The sequence below is a fragment of the Dendropsophus ebraccatus genome, chromosome 13 (genome assembly GCF_027789765.1).
Source record: "Dendropsophus ebraccatus isolate aDenEbr1 chromosome 13, aDenEbr1.pat, whole genome shotgun sequence".
Taxonomy (NCBI): Eukaryota; Metazoa; Chordata; class Amphibia; order Anura; family Hylidae; genus Dendropsophus; species Dendropsophus ebraccatus.
The window spans coordinates 33,835,666-33,858,802 of record NC_091466.1 but is presented as its reverse complement, the minus strand read 5'-3'; the positions used below and the strand labels follow the sequence as shown (position 1 = coordinate 33,858,802).

Genomic DNA, 23,137 nt, shown 5'->3' with positions numbered 1-23,137 from the left:
CCTCTGCTGGAAGTTTGTTCCAGGTATCTACTACTCTTTCAGTAAAATAATATTTTCTCACGTTGCTTCTGATCTTTCCCCCAGATAACCTCTCACTGTGTCCTCTTGTTCTTGCTAAAAACACTTCCCTCCTGAACCTTATTTAGTCCTTTAACATACTTAAATGTTTCAATCATGTCCTCCCTTTCTCTTCTTTCCTCCAGACTATACAGATTCAAATCCTTAAGTCTTTCCTGATATGGTTTATGCCTCAGACCCTCCACCATTTTTGTAGCCCGTCTTTGGACCCGTTCTATTTTATCAATGTCCTTTTTTAGGTGAGGCCTCCAGAACTGGGCACAGTATTCCAGATGTGGCCTCACCAGAGCTCTACACAGCGGGATCACAATCTCCCTCTTCCTACTGGTTATACCTCTAGCTATACACCCCAGCATGTGATTTGCTTTCCCCACCACCTGGTTGCACTGGTGACTCATTTTAAGGCTGTCAGAAATCACTACCCCTAAATCCTTCTCTTCTGAAGTCTTTTCCTACACAGTACTGCCGATGTGATACTCGGATAGAGGATTCCTCCTCCCAAAGTGCATTATTTTACATTTGGAAAAGTTGAACTTCAATTTCCAATGTTTGGACCACTTACCTAGCAAAGCTAAATCGTTTTCCATATTACTGACACCTCCAGGAATATCAACCCTATTGCACACTTTTGAGTTCCAGCTGATGTATATACTCTATTATACTTTGCACCGCAGTTATATGATTTGTACACCGTGCCAACCGCTGTGTCTATGGAGCAGCCGGAGCAAGATCCGCTCCCTCCGACCCCCCCTTACCATAGCAAACCAGACGCTGCTTCCTGCATCTGGGCTGCTATGGATGACAGTGATCAGGCCCCTGCATTGAGGCAGGGACCTGATCAAATGAATGAGCTGTCAGCTTCTGACAGCTCATTCATTCTCTGTAATACATTACAGCACTGATCATGTGCTGTAATGTATTATAGAGGTACCTGAAAAAGTGAAAGTACACACACACAAATACATACATACACAAATAAATAAATACATATATAAATACATAAATTAAATAAATAAATAATTAAAAATAAATAGTTATACACATTCCCCATCCCCCTTTATAAATGATCCCCTATAAATGAGATACATATATTTGGTATTGCCGTGCCCGTAATGACCCCGTCTATTCACCTGTTACATTAATTATCCCGCCCGATTAACGCCTCAAAAAAAATTGATAAAAAACTAATCAAAATGACAATTTTTTGTTAATCTCACCCTGCCTGGCTGACGCTCTCCCCCCACACATACCGGCTCCCGGTGTCCCCGACCGGCACGTGTGGGAGAGGACGGTCAGTGCGGACACTGGGGAGAGTTGCTGCCAGGCGGGAAGTCAGCCGGGATAAGGAGAAGTTTCCCCGGATCGTGGAAGAAGGAGGACGGGGGAGCGAAGGGGGCATGACCCAGCTACTACTCCCATCACCTGCTCATACTATGAGCTGGTGATGGGAGTAGTAGTTCAGTGTATATATTCAAGTGCAGCGTCGGCGAGCGGGCGGCGGCTGGGGGCGGCGGTTCGGTGGGCTTACTGTGATGGATATCCAAATGTACTGAATGAATACATATATGGAATACTTTGGGGAGCGAGGACACTTGTTCCCCATAGTAGTCCATAGATGTATTCATTCAATAAAGCACACTGTACATTACATTACATTAGTTTACATAGACATCTATAGACTTCTATATATAGAGCCCCCCCCCCCCCCCGCTGGACACTGTATAGGAATTACACCCTTCTTCGTGACGTCACTGTTTCTGAGAGAATTCTAACACTCCATGATCTACTAAATTAAGGGAAATAGCCCTATATGTGCATTTCCTATAATTAATGTACATTAGAAATTTGTCTAAATTTCCATAAGTAATAACATATCAAAAAATAATTTTGGCCGGACTTCTCCTTTAAAATTTCTGCTAAACACCTGAAGGGTTAGTAAACTTATGATATGTTACTGTGAATACTTTCAGGGGTGCAGCTTTTACAGTGGAGGGATTTATGGAAGTAACTAACATACAGGCCCCACAAATCCACTTCAGAACTGAACTGGTCCCTAATAAAATCAAAGCATGAAAATTTGAAAAATCACTGCAAAATTTTGACGCCCTCTAACATCCTAACAAGTAAAAGGACGTTCACCAAATGATAAAGCAGACATGTTGTAGATGCTGGAGTAATAATTAGTTTACGTAATATGACTATCTTTCTTAGGAAAATAGAGTTTTGAATATAAAGAAATGTAAATTGTTAAAATTTTTGCGCAAATCTTGTGTTTTTTTTTGTTTGTTTTTTTTACAAAAAATTACTGAGTGTATCAACCAAAATATACCACAAACATAAAGAGGAATATGTCACAAAAAACTATCTCAGAATAACCGTGATAATTAAAATCATTGCAGAGTTATCACTACATAAAGAGAGACAGGTCAGATTTGAAAAATAGGTCCTGGGCATTAAAGAGTCACTTGCAGAAATCAATAGTCCAGGCGATTTTAAGAAACTTTGTAATTGGGTTTATTAGGCAAATATGCCATTATCTGCATTTAAAAAGACTTTCCCCAGGTCCCCCCCTCCCTCCTCTTTTCCATTCACTGCAAAACACAGTGGTACCTCGGTTCTCGAACATAATCGGTTCTGGAAGGCTGTTCCAGAACCGAGCTGTCAGTTCCCATAGGGAACAATGTTAAACTGAATAATTGGTTCTTACATTCTGTGGGTCAGGTGCAGAGCATCCGGCCCACAGAGCGTAGAAACACTCCATATCCCCCGCAACAGTGAGAGGCAGGAGCGGGCGGCTATGTAAACTCCTCTCAGCTGACGGGGACACCCTGTAAAGAAGCGGGGATTCCCCTCATTATGATGGGATTACCCACTTCTTTACAGGGTGTCCCCGGCAGCTGAGAGGAGCAGGAGCTTGGCGGCAAGTTTAAATAGCCGCCCGCTCCTGCCTCTCACTGCGGGGATCACTCCTGCCTCGCACTGCTCAGTCCCCTCTGACCTGCTCTCCACATCCCCCCGCCGGCCCGGAGCGCTTCCTTCTTCCGCCTCTGAAGGGTGAAGGAGAGTCTTCAGAGGTAGATCATGGAGTGCCGCCCGCTCCTGCCTCTCAGTGTTCCCGAACACCTAACTGTCAGCTGAACATCAGTTCAGCTGACAGTTATCCCCCTGGTTTTGTTCGGATACCGAGCAAAACTTCAGGGGGAAATTTAGTTCGAAGACCGAATAGTTTGAACTCCGAGGTGTTTGGGAACCAAGGTTTTACTGTATCAGGAAATTGTGACTTGTTGCCTCAGAGACAACCTTTCTGTTCTATAGAGAGGGGAGGGGGAGGAGGGATATGAGTCGGCAGCCAGAGGGGAGAACAAAGGATTACAGGCACTGAGCTGGGTGACAGCGTATTCAGAGGTCAGAGAGGTCAGTGCTGACTGTCAGAGGAGATAGATCATGTAGTTGTAAATTAACTCGTTGTTGTCCTGTTTTAGTGTCTCATTTCCCTATCTCCGTAGGAGAGCTTCAAACTGCTTTTTCATGATAAAAATAAATTTTTCGGCTAATAAACCCAATTACAAAGTTCCCTAAAACCGCCTGTACTATTGATTTCTGCAAAAAAAAAAAATAATGACAGTGACATTTTAAGGCCAAAATAGGCTGCGGAGGCAAGGGTTTAAAAGGGAACTCCAGCGAAAAAGATAAAAATCTTTCAAATCAACTGGTGCAAGAAAGTGCCAGAGATTTGTAATTTACTTCTATTTAAAAAAAATCTCAAGTCTTTCAGTACTTATCATCTGCTGTATGTCCTGCATGAAGTGGTGTATTCTTTCCAGCCTAGAGAGCAGGAGAGGTTTTCTATGTGGATTTGTTACTGCTTTGGACAGTTCCTGACATGAACAGAGGTGGCAGCACAGACTGGAAAGAATATACCACTTCCTGCAGGACATTCAGGAGCTGATAAGTACTGGAAGACTGGAAATATTTTAATAGAAGTAAATTACAAATCTATATAACTTTCTCACACTAGTTGATTTGAAAGAAAACATTTTCTCTGGAGAATTTAAACTAGTTAAGCTTAGATATATCACCAAATTGCTATCATACACTAACTATTATTGACTATATGAGTGCTATTATAATGTTAGTGTACAGATCCTATACAGAGCTGGTATCTGACAACTGTATGGCGGTATTATTGGTTATATGAGTGCTTGTATAGTGGTAGTGTACAGATCCTATAGCTGGTATCTGACCACTGTATGGCAATATTTTTGGATATATGTGTGTTTGTATTGTTGTAGTGTTGTACAGATCCTATGTAGACATTGTATCTGACCACTATATGACGGTATTATTGGTCATATATGTGCTTGTATAGTAGTAGTACACACATGATCATGTCATTAGGTAAATCCTAGCTATTATATTTTTCTTGTATTGTTCATAGTGTAATTTACAAATGAATGTGAGTAGTGATAGATGGCTCCATCCTAGGTGTTGTGTGACATTGTGTATTTTCTGTCATATGGCAGGGATTATATTGAATATGGGCTGCTGGGATGTCACTGCCGCTCCTGCTATTTAGTCCCTGTCCAGCCCTGCTCCTAGGTCTGGATGAGTCCCGTACACTAGGTTCCATACCTATTCTAACTTAGGGGTTATCCAGGATAAGAATAAACACAGCTACTTTCTTGCAAAAACAGCACCAGCCCTGTCCTCAGGTTGTGTGTGGTACTACAATTCAGCTCCATTCACTTCAATAGAACCGAGCTGCTAAACCTCAGCCAAACTGAGGGCAGGAGAGGTGCTGTTTCTGGAAGAGAGCGACCATGTTTTTCTAAGTCTGGATAACACTTTAGTCGCCTTCTGACATGAGTCGCTCACCTTCAAGCGCTGCACTTGTCTGGATATTCTGATATCTATCTATTGCGTTTTTATGAGAGAGAAAAGAAGTAGATTTCCAGCCCTTTCTACTGGGTGCCTTACTTAGTCTGGCCTCTCCCCTTTGACCTTTCTGGCACGGGAGACCCCACCAGGAGCATTAACTCCAGCCAGCTTAGCTCAATGGATCACTAAGGCACGCAAGCTCCCTCACCACGTCAAGGTGAAGGCACAAAGAGGGAGCCCTCCCACCCTCCCACAAAGCTCTACGAAGTCTTACGGAGCTTGTGCTTCACCAGAATCTGGTGGTTTTAGTTAAGTCTAAGTTGATTTAGTTGGTTTAAGTCTTGTCTGGTTAAGATTAAAGTCTGATGCTTAAGTTAAGATTAAGTTAAGTTAAAATTTAGATTGGAGCAGAGATCAGTAGAGGTGATGATCTACATGTAGATATCGTCGTCGTCATCATTATCAGCACCTTCTTTGTCAGTAATGACAGGATGATATTGATTTGACCACTCCGGGCACACAAAGCTGAACTTATTAAAGATTTGCTGATCTTCAGGTTTGATGACGTCTGGTGGTTCAGCAAATTTCATAGGTTCTTCAGCATTGAGGTCAACAGACGATGTCATCATGATTGCTGGTGGAAACATTCTCCCGGCTTCCACGTCCTCCCAATTGATATCCGAGAAGAATGGATGGCTCCTGATGTCCTCTTTGACTCCCAGCCGCTCAAACTGGTCCTTACACAGCAGGCTTTTTAAGATGTTAACTGCGTCATCAGTAAGGGACTTTGGGTAGTCTGGAGTATGACAGAGGACAGAGATTTCTGTTTGGTGCTGGCTTCTTCCATAAAATGGACGCTTGAAGTTCAAGAGATTGTAGAGGATGACGCCAATGGCGAAATAGTCGACTCCTCTCCCATGTAGCTGGCGTTTTATCATCTCTGGGGCTGCATATCCTGGTGTACCTCCGCACACAGTTCTGGTCAGGTTATAGACATTTGTCACAGCAAAGCCGAAATCTGTTATTTTTATGTGGCCTTCTCTGGTGAGAAGTATATTTTCTGGCTTCAGGTCCCGATGGATAATATTTCTTCTGTGCAGGAACTCTGTGCCACATACCACTTCGGCTGTGATGAACTTTACTGTGTTGGTATCAAGAGGCGAGTGCTTTTTGACAAATTCAAACAAGTCCCCTCCGGTGGCCAGTTCCATCACATAACAGGCAAACTTCGGTGTGTGAAAGGCGGCCAAGCCATGCATCAAGTATGGGCTTCCATGAGATAGTTGGAGGACATGGCGTTCTCCGAAGCTGACGTGCCTCTTCTCTGTCACTTTAATGGCAACACATTCACTGCGGATGATGTCTTTTGCCAAGAGGACTTTACCGAAGGTTCCTTCTCCCAGTGAATGGTAGAAGGTGAAGCAGTCCAATGTTAGGGGGACTGTAACAGGTGAGGTGTCTTTAGAGTTGTCAGGGTCTTCTTTGGATGTCAGATTGCTGATGTTACTAGGTCCTGGCATTTCACAGGAACGTTCTTCATTGAGTTTACATGTTCCTCTCCATTTTGACTTAGAGATCCATTCCCAACATTTTTGCAGTTGGGCTAAGAACAGGATCTTGGCACTTTTATTGGCTTTGTTGTCCTTCTTCAGTCCGTCATCGCCCTTTTTCGGTCCGTCGTTGTCCTTCTTTGGTCCGTCGTCGTCCTTCTTTGGTCCTTCCTCTTCGATCTCCTGTTGTTGCTTCTCTCTATATCGTGCCATATAGTGCTGGGCATACAGGACCTCCATGCTATGAATCCGGTCACACAATTCCTGATATTCTTCTTCCATAGCTATTTGGCCCACATAGTGCAAGGCACATATGTCATCCATGTTGTAGGTTTGGTCACACCATCGTTGGTAGTCCTCTAACGTGGCTTCTTGTGCAGCGTAGTATAAGGCCCTCAGGTCATCCAGGTTGTGGTACTGGTCACACAGTAGTTGGTGCTCCTGCAGTATGGCTTCCTGTATTCGGCTATCCTTCCTGCATGCTGGCACCTCTCCTTCCTTCTCATTTGATGTTCTGTTTTCTGTTACAAAAGAAAAGGATAGATGTGTGAATTAATAGAAAGAGGTCATATAGGGCATATAGGAGGTAATAATACTACAGAGGGGGAAAAGAGGGGTCCTATTTCCACTAAGGGGACACAGCATGTCATAATACTACAAAGCAGGCACAGAGGAGATTGTATAGTACAGAGGGGGCTCCGAAGCATCCTCTTATTACAGAGGGGGCAGAGACAGCCTTACTACTACACAGAAGGTATAGTGGGTCCAATTATCAAAGAGGGGACCTAGTACTAAAGAGGGGACACAGAGGCATTGTTATAAAACAGATACATCCTAATACCACAGAGGGGGCAAAACAGGTCCCAGTGCTATAAAGGGGGTACAGAGGGGTTATTATACCTCCCAGAGATATATATTAGTGGTATAGGGTTACAGAAAGTTCTTATGTTACAGAGGAGGCACAATGGCTCCTCATATTACAGGGGGGAACATAGGGTGTCCTAAACTGTAGATGGCGCACAGGGAATCCTAATACTACAGAAGGCTCACAGAGGGTCCAAACACTACACAGGTGGTTCAGAGGTTCCTACATCTACAAGTGGGTGATGGGGTTAGTGATGTTACAGAGAGGGAAAGTGGAAAACATTGCAAATGGGTGTGAAATTCAGTCCCTAGTTTCTGGCCATATGCCATGTACTGCCGCTTTAATGACCTTTTGTGACCGAGAAAACCACAATGAATGTACACTGCAATACATTACTTTTACTATACATATATTATTATAGTATTGCAGTATATTGTACTAGCTGAGTCTGTTGGGAATGGAAAGTGGAATCTGATTGGTTGCTAGGGGCAACTGAGACAGTTCCACTTTCCACCATGTTTGGTGAACGCGTGGCACGAAAAAATCCACACATCCCACAATAAAAGATGATAAACTCCCATGGACTGCAGCTTCAGTTTATATTCCTGGGATATAAAAGATGGCTGCCTGCCTCACGCGTCCCTAGGAAGACTAGTAAAACTGGTCAACAAGGCCCCAAATACTAAAATTACCTAATGGGGTGGGGACAACAAAGGTGAGTTGTTCACAGGACACCATGCAGCTTAAGGCCACTACTGGAGGGGGTAACTACTGTGTGGGGGCGCTATTCCCATGAATCAGCCCCACTGTGTGTGTTCTATGGAGTCCTAAGGATGCATGTACAATTCCAGTTGTTGGTCCTACCTGTGGCGTCCATCAGAGGGAGGATGATGCTGTGACCGGAGAGGTGGCTGGAAGATTTCCTCTTCTTACATGTCATCCGGGCCCAGGCACTTTGCAGGCAGGCTAAGACGCGGTTCTTTCTTGGCTTCTTGGTTGTAGTTGGCTGCTCCTGGCCATCATCCTCATCTCCTCTGTCCTTGTCTCTCCTCTTGTCCTCTCCATTATTCTTCTCCTTTTCTTCTGTGTCTCCTTCTAGATGATTCCTCTTGTTTTTTGCCTTCATTTTAAGTTTTAAGTCAAATCTATATCGATGATCCAATCCAAGTGCTGATAGCAGTAAGCGAGAGCGATCCCTCCCATGTATCTCTGCTGAGTGGCAGTTAGCAACTGACGGAATGTTACCTGTGCAGCTAAGTGTACAATGTCTGTGTGATGTCATAGCCTTTCCTTTGTGATGTCATCATGTCATCAGCTTACCTTTGTGATGTCAGAGATCAACAGACTTCCATAGTCTTGTGAGTGAGGGAAGAAAATCAACATATATGTGGATAATGTGTATAGATACCATATATATATATATATATATATATATATATATATATATATATATATATTCTATTGGAAAAGGAAAAAAAAATAATTTGTTCTACAAAAAAAAATAAAGAAGTTCTGTCTCGGTATCATGTTACAAAATCTGTGTATCTTACTATATAAATAACCAGAGCAGAAATAGGTCAATAGAATTTGGTTACCCGCTGTTCTCATGTATTTTGTGAAGTTATTAAAAATATTAAAATCAGGAATTTTTGTTAGAAATTTTATATTAAGATATATAAAGATTTTTTTTTTCTGCCAATTTATCCCATTTTACTGAGACTGTTCTTATTACTGACCCCCTCTTCATAAATACACAATGATGGGGGGCTGTGGGTGTGTTTCTGTAAATCTTTTATTTACAAACAAATTATTACAACAATAATAACAACAACAACAACAACAATAATAATAATAATATAAATACCGTATAGCTGTAGGGTTTATAGACAGTATATACAAGTCCACCCAGGTATTAGCTGCTCCAGTCTCATTCTCCCCATACACATCAGTGTAATAACAGCCACATGTGCAAACCACAACCACACTAATAACCCTCCTAACCTCATCTGTGCACAATACCCAACATCACATATACTAACCCCCCTGGGCTGCTGGTATCGTCTCACACCAAATAACTGTGCCCATGTTACGCCTGGAGTAGTGGATCCACTGGACCGTCACCAGCGATGGCACTAACCTCACCAGGGAGCGGAGTCTAAGGGGCCGCTGGTTTTCACCAGAGCCCGCCGCAAGGCGGGATGGACTTGCTGCGGCAGGCGACCCCCAGGTCGCTAGCCCTAGCTTGGTTGCTGGTGATGGCAGGCGAGGCGTGGCAGGAGCAGTAGGCAGGAGATGGTAGTGGCAGAGGTCTGTAGTCGTGACCGGAGGAGACAGGCTGAAGACAGGAGCAATAGAGTAACGGGGAAGCAGGAACCAGGAACAAGGACTAGGGACCAGGTAGTGGACAGGAATGAGGAACAACAGGGAGCTGGGCCAAACGCTATGGGAAGCATGTAGAGGCTCCAACACCTGTAGTGGGGCAGGGCTGGAATTTATAGGGAGTGATTGTGCACATGGACCAATTAGGAGAGCACTGCCCCTTTAAATCTGAGACAGCCGGCGCGCGCGCGCCCTAGGAGGCGGGGACGCGCGCGCCGGCCGGCACAGCGACGGACAGGAGCGTGGAGAGGTAAGGCGCCCCCCGGGGCCGAAGTGACAGCAGCGCCGGGTCCCTGCCTACGGACACCGGCTGCTGCATGGGGTAGTGGGGAGTCGCGGGGGCGGCCCGGAGCACGGGACGCCGCCGCGGCCGTGACAGCCCACACCCAACACCACACACTAATATACAATAGTGTAGTGCTGTGTGTTACATAGGAGAGTTAGATACAACAACTCATCTGAGTGTATCACACCAGAGGCCGTCTGGCTTCCCTCATACGTATAAGATTGACAGGTCAGTGCAGGATTATATCTCTTGTGTAAGGCCAGTATTAGATACAGAGGCTCAGCAGACGGAATTACACATGATCATGTTAGATACACCAGTTCAGTAGACAGTATCACACTTGATAGGCTTAGGTACACCCAGGGCCGTATTTACCACTAAGCACCCATGGTCCGGTGCCTAGGGCAGCACCTTGCAGTCTCCCACCTCCCTTTCCAACTTGCCACTAAATCAGTTGTCTTTCTTTTTTTTTTTGGTTGTGGAGGGGGAGTGAGCACAGGCGTGATTACGGAGTAGAGTGAGGGAGACTGGTATGGCGGTGCTATCCAGTCACAGTATGGTGGTATTGGTCAGGTCTGGTATGGCGGTGTTATATGTGATGCCTGGAGCTATTACCTACCTATCTACCAATTCTGTGGTGGGGCGTCTTAGTTTAGTGCCCAGGGCAGCAGCAGCTGTTCATATGGCACTGGAAACACCTACTCTGTAGAGAGTATCACACATTATAGGCTTAGATACACCTGTTCTGTAGACAGTATCAGACCTGATGGGCTTAGATACACCAGCTCAGTAGACAGTATCACACATAATGGGAAGCGGACGGCTCTCACTGCTCCCTACTAACTTCTGCCTGCTGTCCCTGCTGTGGGAATCGCCTCTGCTGGCCTAGGGCACCTAACTTCACCCTTCTCCAGCTGGCAGAGGTAGCAGGGAGCCCCCAGCTACCGGACTAGAGGTGCCAAGAGCTGCCGGCATGGAGGGAGGTGCAGGGATCTGGGGGAGGATGGAGGCGGTGCTCCCTTTTTAGCAGACGGACTTCAGCAGCGGCGGGACAGACTGGACTATCAGGAGCCGGCAGTCTATGTGATGTGATGTCACCAAGTTTACAGAGAACTAACAACAACGCCAAGTACTATAGGTGCATTTCCCATAAAAAATGTCTATTAGTAATTTTTATAACTTTTGTTGGGCAATAACATATATCGGAGCCAGTTTTCATTTTTGTGCTTTCGTTTTTTCCTCCTCGTGTTTAAAAGGCCACTGCGCTTGCATATTTTCCCCTACAGACCCACATGAGCCCTTATTTTTTGCGACACCAATTTTCCTTTGCAAATACAGACTTAATTTTCCTATAAAATATGCTGCAATACCACAAAAAAAATATATGTGTAGTGAAATTAAAAAAAAAGGTACAATTCCTGTTTTTGTGTTTACGCCATTCACCCTATGGCAAAACTGGCATATTAGCTATGTTCCTCAAGTCAGTACGATTACAGCGATATGTAACGTGCATAACTTGTTTTTTATTTGATGGCTTTTTAAAAATTAAAACCTTTAAAAAAAACAGAATGTGTTTAAAATTGCTCTATTCCCAGCCTTATAACGCTTTTATTGTTTGGTCTGCGAGGCTGTGTGAGATGTCATTGGATGGGGCGATTACGCACATGGCAATAACAAATATGTTTCTTTTTTAATATATTTATTCATTTTTATTTATAAAATAGGAAAAGGGGGGTGATTTTAATTTTTATTAGGGGAGGGGATTTTTTATTAACCCCTAGGCGACCCTGGACCGCGGCTATTAACGGGGACGGTCCGATCGCCGTGCCCGCTAATAAAGTAATCGGATGCAGCTGTCAGCTTTGTCCCGGAGGAGCGATCCACTGGCGTAATAGTGCTGATCCCGACTTGGCACTCGATTGCTTCGGCTGCAGCAGCCGGAAGCAATCAATGTGCCTATCACATCAATCTATGCAGCATAGATCTGAATGAGAGATCAGTGCACTTCTACTAGAAGTCCCCCAGTGGGGCTTCTAGTATAAGTGTAAAAGAAAAAAAAAAGTGATGTTGTCAATAAAAAGCCCCCGCCCCTAATAAAATTGTGAATCACCCCCCTTTTCCCATGTTATAAATAAAAATAAATAAATAAATAAACATGTTTTGTATCACCGCATGCGTAATCGCCCAATATTAATTAATCACATTCCTGATCTTGCACGGTAAAGTGCAAAATTGTGCATTATTGGTCGCATCAAATCCAGAAAAATTGTAATAAAAAGCGATCAAAAAGTCGCATATTGGCAAGCAAGGTACTAATAGAAAGAACACATCATGGCGCAACAAATGACACCTCACACCTCAGCCTCATAGACCAAAGGATAAAAGCGCTATAAACATGGGAATGGAGCGATTTTAAGGAACATATATTTGTTATACAATGGTTTGAATTTTTTACAGGCCATCCGATACAATGAAAGTTATACATGTTGCCTATTGTTGTAATCGTAACAACTTGAGGAACATATATAACAAGTCAGTTTTACCCCAGGATGAACGGTGTAAAAATGAAAATCCCCCAAATAAAAGAAATGTGTTTTTTTTCTCAATTTCACCACACATTGAATTTATTTCTGGTTTTGCAGTGTACTTTATGAAAAAATTCAGCCTGTGTTTGCAAAGTACAATTAGTGGCGCAAAAAATAAGGGCTCATGTGGGTTTCTAGGTGAAAAAATGCAAGTGCTATGGCCTTTTAAGCACAAGGAGGGAAAAACGAAAACGTAAAAATTTAAATTGGCCTGGTCCTCTAAGGGTTAATAAAAAGGTTTTTTTTTTTTTCACATACATTTATCAGAAACCCCCTGGGGGACTTCTATATACACAGTACTGATCTCCCATTGAGATCAATGCTGTGTATATAATAGATCCATCAGATCAGTGTTCTATTATACTGGCATGCTGCAGACCACATACATAGATTGCCCAGACGGGATCGGCGTCATTCTGACGCTGAGTCCCGGCCGGCTCAGTATGAGAGATCTCCCCTCTGCAATCACATCACAGGGGGGGAGATCCCGCCACTAGACACCAGGGATAGGGGCCAAGCACTATTCAAATGCAGCTGTTAGCTTTGACAGCTGCATTTGAATAGTTAATTAGCCAGCAGTGGTGATCGGCCACACCGGCTAATACCCACGGCCCCCAGCTGCACATAGCAACTGGGGACCGCAGGCTGCAGAGAGGTCTCACGTAGGGCTCTCTGCTTTCCCCTTAATGGCCACATGACGGGTATACCCGCCATGCGTTGTTAAGGGGTTAAAATTGATTTTACCCGGAATTCTCCTTTAAGGACTGAGGCAATTTTCTTTTTTGCTCTATCATTTTGTCCTCTTTGTGTCCTCCTAGCGCTTGCATTTTTTTACCTACAGACCCACACGAGCCCTTATTTTTTTGTGACACTAATTGTACTTTGCAATGACAGACTTAGTTTTCCATAAAATATGCTGCGAAACAAAAAAAAAATTATCTGTGCAGTGAAATGGAAAAAAACTTGCAATTATTTTTATTTTGAGGGGTTTTGTGATTACACCATTTGCCCTATGGTAAAACATGTTTTCTGTGTTCCCCCAAACCGCTTGTACCTTCAAATAGCTGAAGGTCAAAGGTCAAAGATCTGTCCTGCGGTCTGTTTGGCAGGTGAAGCAATTATTGTGCTAAAAAACTACTTTTAAACTGGCAGCCCTGTGCCCTATGGGAGTGGCCTAGATTGTGTATGCATTAGGCTGGCACACCCTATCTGTCCTGCCTCCCCGCCCTCCTCATCATTAGGAATGCTCCAGGCAGATTGCCTCCTATTCATCAGCTGTGAGAGGGCGGCACATGGGCTGGATCATTAAGACACCTGTGCAAATGTTCAGCATGGAGAAAATGTTCTCGGGCATTCCTAATGATGAAGAGGGTGGGGAGGAGGGACGAAGGGGTGGTGCAAAGTTAGGGCACAGATACTCCCGTAGGGCCCGGGGCTGCCAGTTTGTTTTTTAGCACAATAAGTGCATCACCTGCCAAACGGATCGTGGGACAGATCTTGGATTAAAAGCAGCTATCTGAAGGTACACATGATTTGGGGGGGGGGGGGGACAGATTGTGGGTACAGAGTCGCTCTTAACCAAGTCACAATTTTGAAAAACTGTGAGCTCTTCTTGCAAAATGCTCTCAATGCAAGTTACTCTTAAATGACGGTACCACTGTACTTCCCATCTTTTTACTTTTGTATTCAGGAAGATTGTGTAAAGCGATGCGCAGTGTGTACAGAGGATAGAAGAAGTAGTGAGTTGAATTAAGAGAGCGAGCAGCAGGCATTGGTGCAGAGTAAGTTGTCTAACCTGGGGGGCTCAGGACCGTGCCAGTTCCTCTTAGTCACCATACGTAACACCCATAGTATCTACCTTACCCTGAGGGACACCTCTTCTGTGGCCTTCAAAAACTAATCTAGTGTCAGGTCTTTACTTCATCTCAGAGGGTAACAGTTTTCAAGGACCTCCCAGCCGTCTGTGGCTTAGTGACCTCTGGTCGGGCGCATACCACGTCTACCACTGGGAGTCCACCGATGTGATTTCTCTCTGTCACCTCAGGGGGGTGAACTAACTCAGGACACTCACTGCCCCCACATGGATTAACAATTTGCCATCTGCTGTTACCTTGTTTTCCTTGAAACTGTACCTGGTTGAAGAACTGTGATTTTCTGTTAAACAAAGTTACCATAATATTATACCCCTCTCTGCTTTCTTTGTCTTCCTTCCTGTGACCTGACCAGGGGCTGGCTGGCAGATTTTAGCCTGGGGGGCAAGCACACGGCACTGGCCCTTGACTGGCAGGCTAGCGGCCCATCCTTCAAGGACCACTCTGGCCCTTACCTGGTATTACCCTCCCCAAATAAGTGCGGGAAAGGAAGATACCACAGGCGCCACAGAATTATAGTATTGTGGCCAGTGTTCCCAGCCACGAAAAGCCCTTGTAATTGTCTTACCTCCGGATGAAATGTCTCAAGCCCCTGAGTACTTCTTTAAACCTAGTGGTCTCTCACATGCTATATAGTATGTAATGAGAGCTATCCCAGGATATATATCTATTGGATTAAAGGGAACCTAGCTCAGGTGCACAGCATAGTACCTTAGGGTGCCTTTACACAGAGAGATTTATCTGACAGATGTTTGAAGCCAAAGCCAGGAACAGACTATAAGCAGAGAACAGGTAATAAAGGAAAAACTGAGATTTCTCCTCTTTTCAACTCCATTCCTGGCTTTGGCTTCAAAAATCTGTCAGTTAAATCTGTCTGTGTGAATGCACCAGGGGGTAAGGTACCATGCTGTGTACTTGGTGACCCTGTTATCAGTGCTGTAATCATTTACATTGCCCTTCTGGTTCTCTTATCATGTTACAACCATCAGCCCTGAATCTCTACAGCACCAGCTGTTATCAGAGAAGGTACTACAACTACTAAATGCTGGAAGTTGTAGTGTTTGCAGCTGTTGTCCTTGGAGGATTCTTGGTGTATTGTGTACTGGAGGCTTTGTGGGAGATCAGAATACATAGTTCTGTGGGGGCTCAGTATGTGGATGTGACCCCAGAACAGAACTGATACAGTTATATACCGTTACTGACCAAATCAAATACACCAGTATATAAGAAACATATATTATCACTGTGACCACAACCATTACCACCCTATACTAACTAATACCACCAAACCATAACTGAGATCCAGTATACCCAGACCAATAATACCAGTATAAACGAAACAAATATCAAAACCCCTTCACCACTGCCGCCATTACTAACTAACATCCACTGTACAAATACCAGGATTATCCCCATAGAACAGGGGTCTCAAACTCGCGGCCCTCCAGCTGTTGCAAAACTACAATTCCCATCATGCCTGGGACAGGCTGTCCCAGGCATGATGAGAATTGTAGTTTTGCAACAGCTGGAGGGCCGCGAGTTTGAGACCCCTGCCATAGAAGGTTCTCATTATTAAAATGTGCCTGCTGGTCGAGATATCATGTGTAATCGAAGATACATAATGAGCTGCTAAATAGCCACTTCCTACTATCTATCTATCTATCTATCTATCTATCTATCTATCTATCTATCTATCTATCTATCTCCTATCTATCTATCTATCTATAGCTTATCTATCTATATATCTATCTAGGCTTCTTGCTCCAGCAACATCCTCATTTGTACATCCCTCCATATAGAATGCCCCCCGCTGCACATCTCTCCATATAGAATAGCCCCACCCCCCCGCTGCACATCTCTCCATAAAGAAAAGCCCACCTGTGCATCCCCCATATAGGATAGCCCCCCCCCTGTGCATCCCCCCATTTAGAATAGCCCCCCGCTGCACATCTCTCCATATAGAATACCCCCCGCTGCACATCTCTCCATATAGAATGCCCCCCGCTGCACATCTCTCCATATAGAATGCCCCCCGCTGCACATCTCTCCATATAGAATGCCCCCCGCTGCACATCTCTCCATATAGAATGCCCCCCGCTGCACATCTCTCCATATAGAAAAGCCCCCCTGCTGTACATCCCCCATATAGAATAGCCCCCCTGCTGTACATCCCCCATATAGAATAGCCCCCCTGCTGTACATCCCTCCATATAGAATAGCCCCCCCCAGTGCACATCTCCCCATATAGAAAAGCCCCTCTGTGCATCCCCCATATAGAATAGCCCCCCCCCTGTGCATTCTCCCTTATAAAATAGCCCCCTGTGCATCCCCCCTCATAGAATAGCCCCCTGTTCATTCTCCCTTATAGAATAGCCCCCTGTTCATTCTCCCTTATAGAATAGCCCCCCTGTTCATTCTCCCTCATAAAATAGCCCACCTGTGCATTCTCCCTTATAGAAAAGCCCCCCTGTGCATCCCCCTTATAGAATAGCCCACCTGTGCATCCCCCCTTATAGAATAGCCCCCCTGTGCATCCCCCCTTATAGAATAGCCCCCCTGTGCATCACCCTTATAGAATAGCCCCAGTGCATCCCCATTTATAGAATAGCCCCCCTGTGCATTCTCCCTTATAGAATAGCCCCCCTGTGCATCACCCTTAAATAATAGCCCCCCTGTGCATCACCCTTAAATAATAGCCCCCCTGTGCATCACCCTTAAATAATAGCCCCCCTGTGCATCACCCTTAAATAATAGCCCCCCTGTGCATCCCCCCTTATAGAATAGCCCCCCTGTGCATTCTCCCTTATAGAATAGCCCCCCTGTGCACCCCCCCCCCCTTATAGAATAGCCCCCCATGTGCATTCTCCCTTATAGAATAGCCCCCCTGTGCATTCTCCCTTATAGAATAGCCCCCTCTGTGCATCCCCCCTTATCAAATAGCCCCCCTGTGCATCCCCCCTTATAGAATAGCCCCCCTGTGCATCCCCCCTTATAGAATAGCCCCCTCTGTGCATCCCCCCTTATTGAATAGCCCCCCTGTGCATCCCCCCTTATAGAATAGCCCCCCTGTGCATCACCCTTAAATAATAGCCCCCCTGTGCATCCCTCCTTATCAAATAGCCCCCCTGTGCATCCCCCCTTATAGAATAGCCCCCCTGTGCATCCCCCCTTATAGAATAGCCCCCTCTGTGCATCCCCCCTTATCGAATAGCCCCCCTGTGCATCCCCCCTTATAGAATAGCCCCCCTGTGCATTCTCCCTTATAGAATAGCCCCCCTGTGCATCCCCCTTATAGAATAGCCCCCCTGTGCATCCCCCTTATAGAATAGCCCCCCTGTGCATTCTCCCTTATAGAATAGCCCCCCTGTGCATCCCCCTTATAGAATAGCCCCCCTGGGCATCCCTCCATATAGAATAGCCCCCCCCCCCCTATGCATCCCCCCTTATAGAATAGCCCCCCTGTGCATCCCCCCATATAGAATAGCCCCCCTGGGCATCCCCCTTTATAGATTAGCCCCCCTGTGCATTCTCCCTTATAGAATAGCCCCCCTGTGCACCCCCCCCCCTTATAGAATAGCCCCCCCCCCCTGTGCATTCTCCCTTATAGAATAGCCCCCCTGTGCATTCTCCCTTATAGAATAGCCCCCCGTGCATTCTCCCTTATAGAATAGCCCCCCCGTACATCCCCCTAATAGAATAGCCCCCCTAAGCATCCCCCTCATAGAATAGCCCCCCTGTGCATTCTCCTTTATAGAATAGCCCCCCTGTGCATCCTCCCTCATAGAACAGCCCCCCTAAGCATCCCCCCTAATAGAATAGCCCCCTGTGCATCCTCCCTCATAGAATAGCCCCCCTGTGCACCCCCTCATAGAATAGCCCCCCTGTGCATCCCCCCCTCATAGAACAGCCCCCCTAAGCATCCCCCTCATAGAATAGCCCCCCTGTGCATCCCCCCTCATAGAACAGCCCCCCTAAGCATCCCCCCTCATAGAATAGCCCCCCTGTGCATCCCCCCTAATAGAATAGCCCCCCTGAGCATCCCCCCTCATAGAATAGCCCCCCTGTGCATCCCCACTCATAGAATAGCCCCCCTGAGCATCCCCCCTAATAGAACAGCCCCCCTGTGCATCCTCCCTCATAAAACAGCCCCCCTGTGCATCCTCCCTCATAAAACAGCCCCCCTGTGCATCCTCCCTCATAAAACAGCCCCCCTGTGCATCCTCCCTAATAGAATAGCCCCCCTGTGCATCCCCCCTAATAGAATAGCCCCCCTGTGCATCCTCCCTCATAAAACAGCCCCCCCTAAGCATCCTCCCTCATAGAATAGCCCCCCTGTGCACCCCCCCTAATAGAATAGCCCCCCTAAGCATCCCCCTCATAGAATAGCCCCCCTGTGCATCCTCCCTCATAAAACAGCCCCCCTAAGCATCCCCCTCATAGAATAGCCCCCCTGTGCATCCTCCCTGAAGGGGTTTTAAAAAAAAAATAAGAAAAACAACTCACCTCTCCTCGGGCCAGATCTTCAGTCTGCAGCAGCTTCTCCCTGCTGCTGCAGCACGGCGGCTCCTCTCTCCGCTCTCAAGTCCTCAGCGGCGCGTCGGGGAAGTGACGTCACCGCTGGGGACCTGATGTAGGTGCCCGCAGACGTGCCTGCGCGCGGCACGTCTGCGGCTACTGGGGGGGATCAGGCGGCCTGAAAGAGACTGAGGGAATAGCGCGGCGGCCGGCCGCGCTATTCTTTCAGTCTCAATTTTAGCAGAGGGTCGGCCACGGGTCGCGGCCCACTCATTGGTGGTGAAGACCAGCCCGGGGGGCACATGCCCCCTTGCCCCCCGGCCCAGCCCGCCCCTGGACCTAAAATAACACACACCTGCAGAACACCACTCTACCATCAGCCAGGCACTTTAGTCAGGGGTGCCCCAGGGGAGAACTAGGGGGACTACCATCATCATCTCTTGGACTGATATTGAACATGGTGTAATTATACGAAAGAGACAGCAGGTGGCGCCAGCTGGCTGTATTCCTTACATCATACAGGTTCCTATATTGCATAGCAGGTGGCGCTATCTGGCAGTATTCCTTACATCACACAGGTTCCTATATTACACCGCAGGTGGCTCTATCTGGCTGTATTCCTTACATCACACAGGTTCCTATATTACACCGCAGGTGGCGCTATCTGGCTGTATTCCTTAAATCATACAGGTTCCTATATTACACCGCAGGTGGCGCTATTTTGCAGTATTCCTTACATCACACAGGTTCCTATATTACACAGCAGCTGCTCCTCTTGCTGGGCCCAGTGGCGTGTGTCTGTAATCCCAGCTACCTGGGAGGCTCAGGCTGTTGGATCACTTGTTTCCAGGAGTTCTGCTCTTCCCTGTGCTATGCTGATCGGGTGTCCGCACTAAGATCAGTGTCAATATGGTGACTCTGGGAAATCTCAGAGCTGCCAGGTTGTCTAAGGAGGGATGAACCAGCCCAGGTCGGGAACAGCTCAGGTCTCATTCCCCAAGCTGATCAGTAGTGGGACTGCACCTGTGAGTAGCCGATGTAGAGCAGCCTGGACAATACAGTGAGACACAGACATTTTACCAGGGCTGTGTAGTCGGAGTTGTGGAGTCAGAGTCGGAGCTAGTTTTGGCTGAAGTCGGAGTCGGTGTTGGAGTTGGAAAAAAATATAACGACTCCGACTCCAGCTTTAAAAAAATCTTTCAAAAATTTAGAATTGAGTTTTGATATAAATTTTATAAGTTTTGCTCATCAATATATATTATGAGCAACATTCTAATAGGTCACTGAGCTATTGTTTCTGAGCTGGAAGAGGCCATTGTGTGGGGGGAGATCTGTGCTGTTTTCTTCCTGGATGCTAGATGACTGTATATGAGCAGCCGTGTAATATGGAGATATCCTGTGTAATATAGAGGAGGAGGAGACATAAGTAGTGTAGCAGTAACATCTGTCCTGTGTTGTTTTCTCTATTGGAGAAGATTGTGTGTTTTTCTTCAGTGTTCCATGGCTGCAGCTGTGTGTGTGTGTGTGTATGTGTGTGTCTGTGTGTGTGTGTGTGTGCGCTATGGCTGCAGCAGGCTGTGTGTATGAGTGTGTGTGTGCTATGGCTGCAGAAGGCTATGTGTGTATGCTATGGCTGTAGCAGGCTGTGTGTGTGTGCTCATGCGTGCCCCCACAGTGCCCCTCAACATCGCTATGTGTGACCCCTCTGTATCACTATGGCTGACCCCTCTGTATCACAGGTATCTGGCATTGTTAGCAGTGTTTCTTTGTGTATGGTGAATATTTAGTTAGAAACATAGAAGACTGTCAGCAGGAAAAGACCACTTGCTCCATCTAGTCTAGTTGTGAGTAGTTCAGGACATGGAGGCTGGAGACTGGCTGCATCCACTGCACACACAGGAGAAGCTGCTTTATACCCAGTATTCCTTTATTCACTCAGAAGTTGCACCATGATCATGTAGGACATTAGAGAGAAGTTGCTGAGCCTGTGTGATAATAACTCCCCTGGTATCTGACCGGCCATTTATGAAGGAGCAGGAGTTGGAGTCGGGAGTCGGAGTCGGTCCTGATAAAATTCAGGAGTCGGAGTTGGAGTCGGTCCTGATAAGATTCAGGAGTCGGAGTTGGAGTCGGAGCTGCGGCTAACCGACTCCACAGCCCTGTCTGCAGGGGCATTTCGAAGGAAGTATTGCGCTATCTGGTGTAATCCAAGCCAGGGTCTATTCATCCTTGTTACACCTAGTCGCTGACTAGAGTGCATCCCGGCCAGCTGTACTGATTCCCCTGGATATAATAGCTCTGCATAGAGCTGTGCTTAGTGCACAACCAACTAAGGTGAGTGTGCAGTTACAGGCACCTTGTCTGCACTGTTTGTCTGACCTACTTTATACCAGGGCTGTAAACTCGGAGCTAGTTTTGGGTGGAGTTGGAGTCATGAAAAATTTACCCACTCCGACTCCAGCTTTTAAAAAACCTTTATAAGTTTTGCTCATCAATATATTTTATGAGCAACATTCTAATAGGACACTGCCCCTATTAGATAAGGGTGAAAAAGTTGTCGTTCACTATTTGGCAGTTTGTTTCTGAGCTTAAAGAGTCCATTGTTTGGGGGGAGATCTGTGCTGTTCTCTTCCTGGATGTTGGATGATTGTATATGAGCAGCAGTGTAATGAAAAGGAGGAGGAGAAGCCATAAGCCATAAGTAGTGTAGACTGTGTGTTTGTGCGCTATGACTGCAGCAGATTATGTGTATGTGTGTGTGCTATGGCTACAAGTTTATTAGGTATGCATTAAAAGTACATCTAGTACCAATATTTACAATGAAAGATTCTCCAAACAACATAAGGCCATATCAGAGAGCTAAAAGTCAGTCTGTCTCGTCGTGTCTAGGAACCATCTGTCTAATGTCCACAGATATCAATTCCAAAGTTCAAACACTCACAGAAATTTCTGACAGCTCTCGACCAATTCATAAATGCCAATGCACAACAATATGTATCGTGCTCCTAGTGGTCCAAAACCATAATGTCCAGTTGGAGCCAGGAGACTGTTAGACCATATTTCCCATTAAACCATCTCAGCCAACGCGTTTCAGTAACACCGTACGTTACGTCATCAGGGGCCATAGGGTAAAGGGTCAGTATAAGTAAGGGTACATAGATCATGTCACATAACAAAAACAATATTCATAGGCATGTTTAATACGCCAATAGGTAATGTGACAGCAATTAATTGTTAATGTTGCCGCCTACTGTACTCACTGTGCCCCCATATAAGCGACCCTCGGGATGATGTCTCACGTGATAATTCTACACATGTGGACACTGTGTGATATAGAGGGATAGTATCAATGCATGCAGTCATGTAACCTCAAGTTACTCAATATATGTGTACTGTCATACTAAATCCCCTATTAGGGTCTATCGAGACACAGGTTGGTATGTGTAACCGTTTAACCTATGAGCAAATCATTAGACTAGAGCCAAAATCTAGAACAGAGCTAAAAGTTTGCAAGAAACAAAATGGAAGGCCGTAACCTGTTAATTACAGTATGCGTGCAGCTTGGAGGTGTGCTCCTGACATCTGCTTTGGCAGAGTGCCGGGAGTGCCGCCAGCCGCCAACTCTTGTAGCTGCTGCACGGCCCGGCGCGTCTGACGTCACACGTACCAAAGGCGCGCTGGAGACTCGTCCCTCCCCCTGCACGCCCCGAGAGATGACATGGTGCTCGTGGGAGTGCCAATTCTAGATGTAGCAGGCAAAGTTAAGGGCCTCATTAAGACCGTGAGGTGTGATGGTCTGCAGGGTATAAATCCATCTTGTTTCTTCTGGAGTAATGTTTTATCCATGTCTCCCCCTCGAGGGGATGGATTGAGGCTTTCTATGGCTATGAATTTGAACGTATCATTGTTACCTCCATGGTGTTCGCGGGAGTGTATAGCTAGAGGAGTATCCCGTTTGTTCCTTATATCCCCTAGATGTTCTAAGATACATTTTCTCCACTCCCTTATAGTTTTGCCCACATACTGTTTCCCACACTAACAAGTAGCCAAATAGATCACAGCTTTGGAGCTGCAGTTAATAAAGGAGCTAATTTTGTAGGTCTTGGATGTTTGGCTACTTCTGAATGTCT

General features: G+C 45.9%; 1 pseudogene; it reads right to left on the bottom strand.

The window, feature by feature from the left end:
* Positions 1 to 6,746, bottom strand: part of LOC138770542 (zinc finger protein 665-like) — a 151,446-nt pseudogene extending 144,700 nt beyond the window's left edge.
* Between the last annotated feature and the right edge of the window lie 16,391 nt (positions 6,747 to 23,137).